At 40.4% G+C, this 8,878-nt stretch overlaps 1 protein-coding gene across 1 annotated transcript in view; it reads left to right on the top strand.

Annotated features, from left to right (window-relative positions):
- The window catches only part of PCCA (propionyl-CoA carboxylase subunit alpha), a 785,038-nt gene that overhangs the window by 720,198 nt on the left and 55,962 nt on the right, over window positions 1-8,878 (top strand). The gene's annotated exons all lie outside the window — the stretch shown is intronic.

The raw sequence follows: 8,878 nt of genomic DNA, 5'->3' as shown, positions 1-8,878 counted from the left end.
TCCTTGGAGTGAGAATGGCCAGACTTTGTCTCACCTACTTTGGTCATGTTGTCAGAAGGGACAGTTCCCTTGAGAAGGATATCATGCTTGGTAAAACAGAAAAAAACGAAAAACCAAACTCACTGCTGTTGAGTCAGGTCAGTGAAAAAGAGGAAGGCCCTTAGGAGATGGATTGACACAGTGGCTGCAACAATGAGCTCAGATACAGCAAAGATTGTGAAGATGGTGCACGACAGAGCAGCATTTTGTTCTGTTGTACAAACAGTCGCTATGAGTCAGAGCAGATTCAGTGTCAAATAACAACATAACTCTGGTTAAAGTAGCAGGACCTAACACATCTCACTTAAATCCATTGAACTCTTCCCCCAAAATACTGTCTAAGGATTAGCAGTTTTCTACGTCTTGATTAGGACTTGTGCTCCAGTGAATTGCTTTTATATGGCCCTTCTAGCCATGTTCTTGTAACTCTCATTAAATGACTGACTGGGACTACACAAATAAGATGCATGGAACACATGGGGATTGGACAGTCTGATAATGCAAATAAGGTTCATGGAGCCTTGAAAGGGTTGGTAACACAAATATGGTTCATGGAACCCTTGTGGGGGATTGGTCAGTTTTGCCATCCTGTTAAACTCAAAAAGAGCCAAGACCACAGACTGAGATTGGGGGAAAACACTACCATCATGAAGAAGAGTTGGGAGTGGAGTGCATCCTTTGAAGCCAGGGCCCCTGAACTGACAACCTCCTACACCCAGGAGGTGGAGACCTGTAACACCAAAGAGCTATAATACAGGAGAGCTATAACACTGGAGAGCTGCAACACTGTGGCAACAGCAGAGGACCAGCAGACAGCTGCAGTGGGTTTTCTGAGCCACAGAGCAGAAGAACTGAGCACCTTTGGACAGGAGGCTTTCTGGCAGAGTGGGGTACTTCTGGGCACTTATCAGTGAGCTAAAGAGCTATAACACTTGCCTGAACGGAGCAGAAGCCAGGCTCAAACAGGGTCTGGCAGCAGAGGCCTGCCTGCAGGTACAGCTGAAAAGAATCTATACTGATCAAAGAATTGTATCCTGAGTTGTTTTTGTTATTTCCAAGTTGATCCTGATCCTGCATTGTAACCTGTTACTTCCCTAATAATTCCCATAATTGTGAATATGGTCTGTGAATTGTGTGGCCATTGCAATGAATTATCGAACTTAGCAGAGAAGTAGAGAATGCTATGAGTGGGACAGCTAGTGTCAGAATTGGTAAAACGGTTTGAAAGTGGAGCTATGTTTGACCTCCACCTCATAGGAATTGGCTTTGGGCTGATCTTGATGGTGATTCCCTTCTCTTTCCTTGAAGTTAGATGAGGAGGTCTGACTCCTTTAAAGATTGTTTGTATCCTAGATTATAATTATTATAGGATTATATCCTAAATTACTGTTTTCAAAAATGGATGTGTAGAAACACCATTTCCATGGAATGCTCGTGAAAAGATGATGATGCTCCCCTCATTATGAATAAATCATTTTGGGAAACACCTTAAAAAGAAAAGTTACGCTTGCTTCATAAAATGAGTTAGGGAGGATTCCATCCTTTTCTATGTTTTGGAATAGTTTGAGTAGGGTTGGTATCAGTTCTTCTCTGAATGTTTTGTAGAATTCTCCGGTGACACTGTCTGGGCCAGGACTCTTTTTAGTTGCTAATTTTTTGATGACCTGTTCAATTTCTTCTTTTGTGATGGGCCTGTTCAACTTTTCCACATCAATCTGTGTTAGTTTACGTAAGTGGTATGTTTCTAGAAATTTGTCCATTTCTTCCAGATTTTCAAATTTGTTGGAGTATACTTCTTCAAAGTATCCTGATACCCTTTCTATTTCAGTTGGTTCTGTTGTGATGTCACCCATTTCGTTTCTTATTTGTGTTATTTGTATTCTCTCCTTCTTTTCCTTTGTTAAATTTGCCAGTGGTTTGCCAATTTTATTGATCGGTGCTATAGTTTTTTATGCATTTAACAATCATAATATCTCTCTGACTTAAGGTTTTGAACAGATATTCCTTAGAGCTTCACAGTATACATGAGCATTTCAAAGTTTTCAGGAAGTATTCTACTAAAAAACCCTTTTCCCAATGTTTCCAAACTGTTTTACCATGAATCATCTCCTTGTCCCCTCACTGTAATTTTTTCCCCCATTTTATCTATTAACATTCCTTGAAAGTAGTGATATTCCTTGGGATATCCTTAGGAAACACTGCTATAGATCAGAGGTTGTCAAACTACAGCCCACCACCTGTTATTGTAAATAAAGTTTTATTGAAACACAGCCATGACCATTCATTTATGTATGGTTAATGGTTGGTTTCACACTACTGTGACAGAGTTGGGTAGATTTGCAAAGTCTAAAGTATTTACTCTCTGGCCCTTTATAGAAAAATTTGCCTACCTGTGATATTTCTAGATCATCAGCTATAGATGCAAATTCATTTTATCCTCTCCTTTTGTAATAAACATGATTGAAAAGTTAATATGGGAAGTGTGTCTATATATGTATAGTATCAAAAAAACCAAACTCACTTCCATTGAGTTGGATCCGACTCATAGTGACCCCTCCTTGGGTTTCCGAGGTGGTGTCACTATGGAAGTACATTGCCCAATCTTCCTTCTGAGGAGTGTGTGGTGGGTTTGAACAGCCAGCCTTCTGGTTAACAATCAAATGCCTTAGTCACTATGCCACCAATATAATATATGTTGTTGTTAGGTGCTGTCAGGTCAATTCCAACTCATAGCAACCCTATATGTCAGAGTAGAATTTCCTCATGGGGTTTCCTAGGGTGTAATCTTTACAGAAGTAGATTGCCAGATCTTTTCTCCTGCAGAGCTGCTGGGTAGGTTCAGACTACCAACCTTTTGGTTAGCAGCCAAGTCCTTAACCATCACACCATCAATGCTCTATATGTATTATTTACACACACACACACACACACGTACATGTACATATGTATGGATAGATAAATAGATGTTGCTGTTACCTGCCATTGAGTCAGTTCTGACTCACAGTTACCCCATGTACACTGTGATGAAGTGCTGCCTCGTCGTGCACCATCCTCACAACCAGTGTGTCAGTCCATCTTGTTAAAGGTCTGCCTCTTTTTTACTGACCCTCTACTTTACCAAACATGATATCCTTCTCCAGGGACTGGTCCCTCCTGATAGCATATTCTATCACATGTGAGTATGTGTGTATATGTGTCTGTGTATATTTGGTGGAGGAATAGTTGGTGCAGTATTTCATTCTGTTATATATAAGGTCACCATGAGTTGGAGCTGACTGAACAGCAACTCAAATAACAAGATACATATATATATATATATATATATATATATATATATATATATATATTAGCATATGCATATTTTTAGTGTATATATTTTGTGCCATATAGATGCTAAAATATTGTAAAATGTCAAATGTTTCAAATAACATTATTAGCCAAAAGTGAATAGAAAGGCTAGTCATACTTATAATAAAATGCACTAAGCAATTAGGAAGATGATTTTATTCAGGCTATTGCAATGGGGAGAACAATTATTAACGAGGAACAGTTCATTCTATAGGTAGGTAGACAAAAGAGTCTTATGGGAATCATAAGGAAGAGAAGACAAATGAATCTCCTTATCTAGATCTTATAGGAAAGGGTAGTTCTTTATAGTTTACTGTTTCTGGAACACAAAAGGGTGGGGGCATTTGTAACCAATTCTGAGCCAGTGGAGTTGGGTGAAGTAACCAAGCTCAGGCTGTCAGGGTCCTGAATAGCTACTGCAACATTAAAGTTGGAGTCACCTGGAGGGCTTCTTAGAAACTGGACTGATAAATAACATCATGATAAATTGTGAAGAAATTCCAAGGATTTCATTCTACTTGGATTAACAATCAATACCCATGGAAACAGCAGTCAAGAAATCAAATGATGTGATGCACTGGGGAAATCATCTGCAAAAGGCCTCTTTAAGGTGTTGAAAACAAAGATCACTTTGATGATTAAGGCCTGCCCTAAGTCTTGGTCTTTTCATTCACCTCATATGCATGTGAAAGCTGAACAATAAAAAAAGAAGGCCAAAGAAAAATTGAAGTATTTAAATTGTTGTGTTGGTATAGAATAGTGAATATTATTGGCCAGGAGAAGAAGCAAATCAATCTTGGAAGAACTACAGCTGGTGTACTGCTCTTTAGAAGTGAGGAAGGCAAGACTTCTAGCCAACCTGCTTTGGACAAATCATCAGAGTATACCAGTCTCTAGAAAACGGTGTCATGTTTGGTAAAGTTGAGAGTCAGTGAAAATGAAGGAAACTTTCAAGGAGATGGACTGACACAATAGCCACAACAGTGAGTTCAAACATACCAAAGATCCTGGAGATGGTGCAGTGTTTCGTCCCGTTGTACACAGGGTCACCATGAGTTGAAGTGGGCTCTGCGGCAACTCCAATCTCAAAATTGTTGATTCAGTAGGTCTGTCATTAGGTCCAAAATATCACGTTTCTAACAAATTCCCAGATAATGTTATTGCCGCTGGTCCATGGACCAGGCTTCCATTACCTAAACTTTAGCTAGCCCGGAAAGAGTCACAGTTAACCATGAATGCTCTTTTCTCTAGTGAAATGATATTCAAGTTTTATTCAGTAACATAAATTTAATAAATCAAAACCAAACCCAACCCATTGCCCATGGAGTCTATTTCGACTCATAGTGACCCCCATCAGGTTTCCAAGGCTGTAAATCTTTGTCTCATCTTCCTCCTGTGGAGCAGCTGGTGGGTTTGAACTGTCTACCTCTTGGTTACTAGCCCAGTGCCTTAACCACAGTGCCACTAGATCTTAAATTCAGTGAAAGATATCTCTAAATAAATGTTGGTTCCTTTTCCATTGGAAGTTACCTAAAGGGTCTAGATAAGAAAGATTTTGGGAACAGGTAAGAAAGGCAAAAGGACAGACGATGTTTGGCAGGAGTGATTAACAATTTGATACTTGCTTGTTCAGCTGACTTTCTATATGACTCTAGAAATTTTTTTCTAGTGGAAGGCTTAATCTTTGGTAAACATATGTAAAAATAACTCTGTGAAGCTATTTTTTAAAACACAACATCACTTCCCATATACTTGCACAGCCATGGAGCTTGTTTACAGGTGGAGAGTTATACCAGTGGTGGTCAAACTTGAGTGTGAATCAGAATCACCTGAACACATTGACTCAAGTCAATTCCTGGGCCTCACCTCCACAGTTTATGATTCAGTAGGTCTGTGGTGGTGCCTAATAATTTTCATTTCTAACAAATTCCCAGCTAATGCTGTTACTGCTGGTCTGGGCATTAGACAACACTGGCCTATAAAATCTCAAGCATTGATGAGAAATATTTATTCTTATGATCATCTGTGTTCTATGCTTAGTGTAGATTGCATCAAATATCTTTGAAAAGCTAATTGCTATTTCTAGGGTAAATAAATGTATGCTATGAGACTAAATTATACATTATCACCAAATACTGTCTGAAAGATGATGTTTTCAATGATGGAAAGTAACATTACTCTCCGTGTGTGTGTGCATGTGTGTGTGCATGCATGCCTTATCTTTATTTCACCGCATGATTTTAATGGGAATGAACTGATAGCACATGACTGCCATTTCCATTTCTGCCTTTAAAAAAGCAGACAGCTATTCGTAACAGTAAGATGCACACCCAAACTTTATTCTTAAGCCTCTAGTCACAGGCAAGATGTAAGGGGTAATTTACCCCCCAAAAAAAGAAGAATGAAAAGAAAGTACTAACTCACTGCAAACAGCTGCAAAATGTTGCCCTTGGGATAGAGGTTAACTCAATTGTGAAATAATGGCCACAGCTCACCCTCTTAATAACTTTTTTTAGCCCTGGAGAAAGCTCCTTCATTTAATGTGGGATGCTTGGCAGAAGGTGCTGCAGTTTAGTGGCTGGCTCAGTAGGAGGCCCTGGATTGAAAGCTCTCTGTTTGTACAAACTCATTTGCATTTGTAACGCCTTTATTTTAAAATCTCCTCTAAATGTAAATATTTGGGTCTCTTTCTATTTTTTAATATAAAAAATATTTTCATGAATATGAGTCAAAACAGAGGAGAATCAAGTGGCTTCTGAGCCTTCCTGAAAGAAACACTGGAGACATAAGGTGACTCTAATAGTGATGTGTAGTTATTACACATAAGGAACCTGGGCACAGGTCAATTGGAGGTCCCATTGCAGAAGTCTTCTGGAATGCTGGGGAAGAATTACTTAGAAAAGGTTCATTTACTTGGAGAGTAGGTGGTTCGATATGCTTCTCACAAAAAGCCGGCAGTTTCCCGCTCCTCAGTGACTGCTTGTATAGACTGCCGTTTTCTAAGCAGCAGAAAACAGCGGCAAAAGCAGAAGGGCATTTGCTGTCTCACATACTTGAGTACGTACAGGAATTGGCCCTAACATTGATCCCATTTCAGTTTCCAGCTGCAAATCTAAGACTTTTCTAGCCTATTTAGAAAACTTAAGTGGCCTGTAGGATAGACACTGGGATGTGCATTGGCCCTGCCTTATGCACCACCAGGCCAGTTCCTGACCAGAGGAGGTCCTTTAGAAGAGTGTGTTTTACAGCTTTCCCAGATTCCAGCAGAGCTTTTCTCATGGGAGCCTCACTAGAAGCCTTATCTGAGCCACACACATCAAGAAAAGAACCAACCTACTTGAAGACAGCTTGGTCCTTAAAGCCTAACTTCCATCAAATCTTCCCTACCTCAGATGCTACAACCCCAGTTCTCTCAAACCCCAGAAATCCCTCTTGTCGTCCAGTTTTGGATAATATAAAACCAAACAAAATGAAGACCAAAGTGTTGGTCATCTGTGCACTTGCAAATTCTAATGTTCCTGGTATGTGAGTGTGGCTTGAAGTGGCAAAATGCAAACATCTTCCCATCTTTCACAAAACATGATTTAATTTCATTTGGGTGGCTGTTAAGGCTGTTCTCTTCCCCCACTTGCTTGCTAGCTTTCAGCTTCTGTACATACACTTTGTTTATTTTTATTTTAATAGTTTTATTTTTCAAAATGTATAGTTGGTTAGACCTGTCCATGCATCCTCACCAGCAGCTGGGGCATCCCCACCCTTACTGTTTCTGGTGTAAATTCCTTGAGCTCTGCATTTTGAAACCAGCACGGTAAGGCCTTTACTGAGCAGCTCTTGAAGGGCTGCTCTGGCCAGGGAGCCACCAGTCTTCAGTGTCTCAGGTATGACAGCTGGGGTTCTAAGTCAGTGTGTTTTTAAATGAACAGTAGATAATACGGTATATTGCCTAACTCTCCAGCATCCTATCATTTTCACAGAACATTGTCTCTTCCAACACCAACTTAAGCATAGTGCATAAGGCACTTGACTGCTAACCAGAAGGCTGATGGTTCAAACCCACCACTCCTCGGAAGAAAGATGGGGCAATCTACTTCCGTAGTGATACTGCCTCGGCAACCCAAGGAGGGGTTGCTGTGAGTCAGATCCAACTCGATGGCACATAACAACAACAACATGACATGGACAAGTCAAGATGACTACCCTAAGCAATCTTAACTTTAGAGTTGAAATTCCTTCAGCACATTTCAAATACTTCTAGCCTTATCTACTATTGAACTTTCTGCCGTGGCCGACTGGCTTCCTAATTGTCCCTTTACAGTCTTGTTCCTCCATATCTTGACTTATGCCTTCCCTATGCCTAGGAAGCTTTCTGTTTCCTTGACCTTTATTCTGAATATTTTACTCCAAGACCCATCCCAAACCCTACCTTCTCCATATGTCTTCCTCTGACCACCTTAGGCCTTTGTTCTGAAATGCTGTGGTATTTAATTTTCTCAACACTCAGACCTTAGATTTTCTATTAGAAGCGACCTTAAACCAGTGGTTCTCAACTAGGAGCAATTTTGTCTCCCCCCTCCCTTAACCTCCATGACATTCGATAATGTCTGGAGGCTTTTATTGTTTGTCACAACTGGGGGTTGGGGAATGCAATTGGTATATAGTAGGTAGAGGCCTGAAAAACATCCTACAATATACAGAACAGTCCTCACAACAAAGAATTACCCACTTTTGTGCTGCTATGAAGAAACCTGTACATAGTGCCACCATTGAGAACCCCTGCCTTAGAGGTTCCTAGATCCAACCTTGCTAATGTAAGATTTTTTTTTTATAGTTGTTTAGTTCGTTCTGTTGTTTTATTGTGATTTGGATAAAAATTTACAGAGCAAATTGGTTTTCCATTCAACAGTTCATGTACATTTTGCTTTGTGTCATTCATTGCAATCCCCCCAATGTAACAGCACTCTTTCTGCTTGCTCCGTGTGTTTACCCTTTGTCCTTTCTTATGCCCTCTAGACTTCTTACTTTATCCCTGGGCAAATGCTGCCCTTTTGATCTCATATAGTTGATCATTCTAAGGAGTGCGTACCTCCCTGGTGGTGTTGTTCACCTTATTGGCTTATCATTTGGCTGAAAATTGAGCCACAGGGGTGAGTTCATTTCCAGGCTTGAAGACTGTGTAAAGGCCATAGTCTTAGGGGTTTCACCAGTTTCTATCAGACCAGTAAGGCTGGTTAATGTAAGGTTTCTTGCCTATATTTGAATAAGTATAAGCAGCTCACTATGTGTAAAAACGGCAAGGAGGCCACATGTTCAGACCTCCTCTAACCCTACAAGGGGAAGACAGGATTACCAGCAGTAACCCAAGGCCTATTCCTACAAGGCCAGACATGCTGCCTCCCTCCAGCCCTTTCACCAACTGTTCCTCCCAAAGCATCCACCACCTCTCCTCTGGGTTCAATAATTCACTGCAGTGGCTACACAGAACTCACGGATT

Source organism: Orycteropus afer, unplaced genomic scaffold (genome assembly GCF_000298275.1).
Source record: "Orycteropus afer afer isolate SDZICR_OR568_19922 unplaced genomic scaffold, OryAfe1.0 scaffold00206, whole genome shotgun sequence".
Lineage (NCBI taxonomy): Eukaryota > Metazoa > Chordata > Mammalia > Tubulidentata > Orycteropodidae > Orycteropus > Orycteropus afer.
Note: the sequence above shows the minus strand (reverse complement) of the source record. Positions and strands in the feature narration are given on the sequence as shown.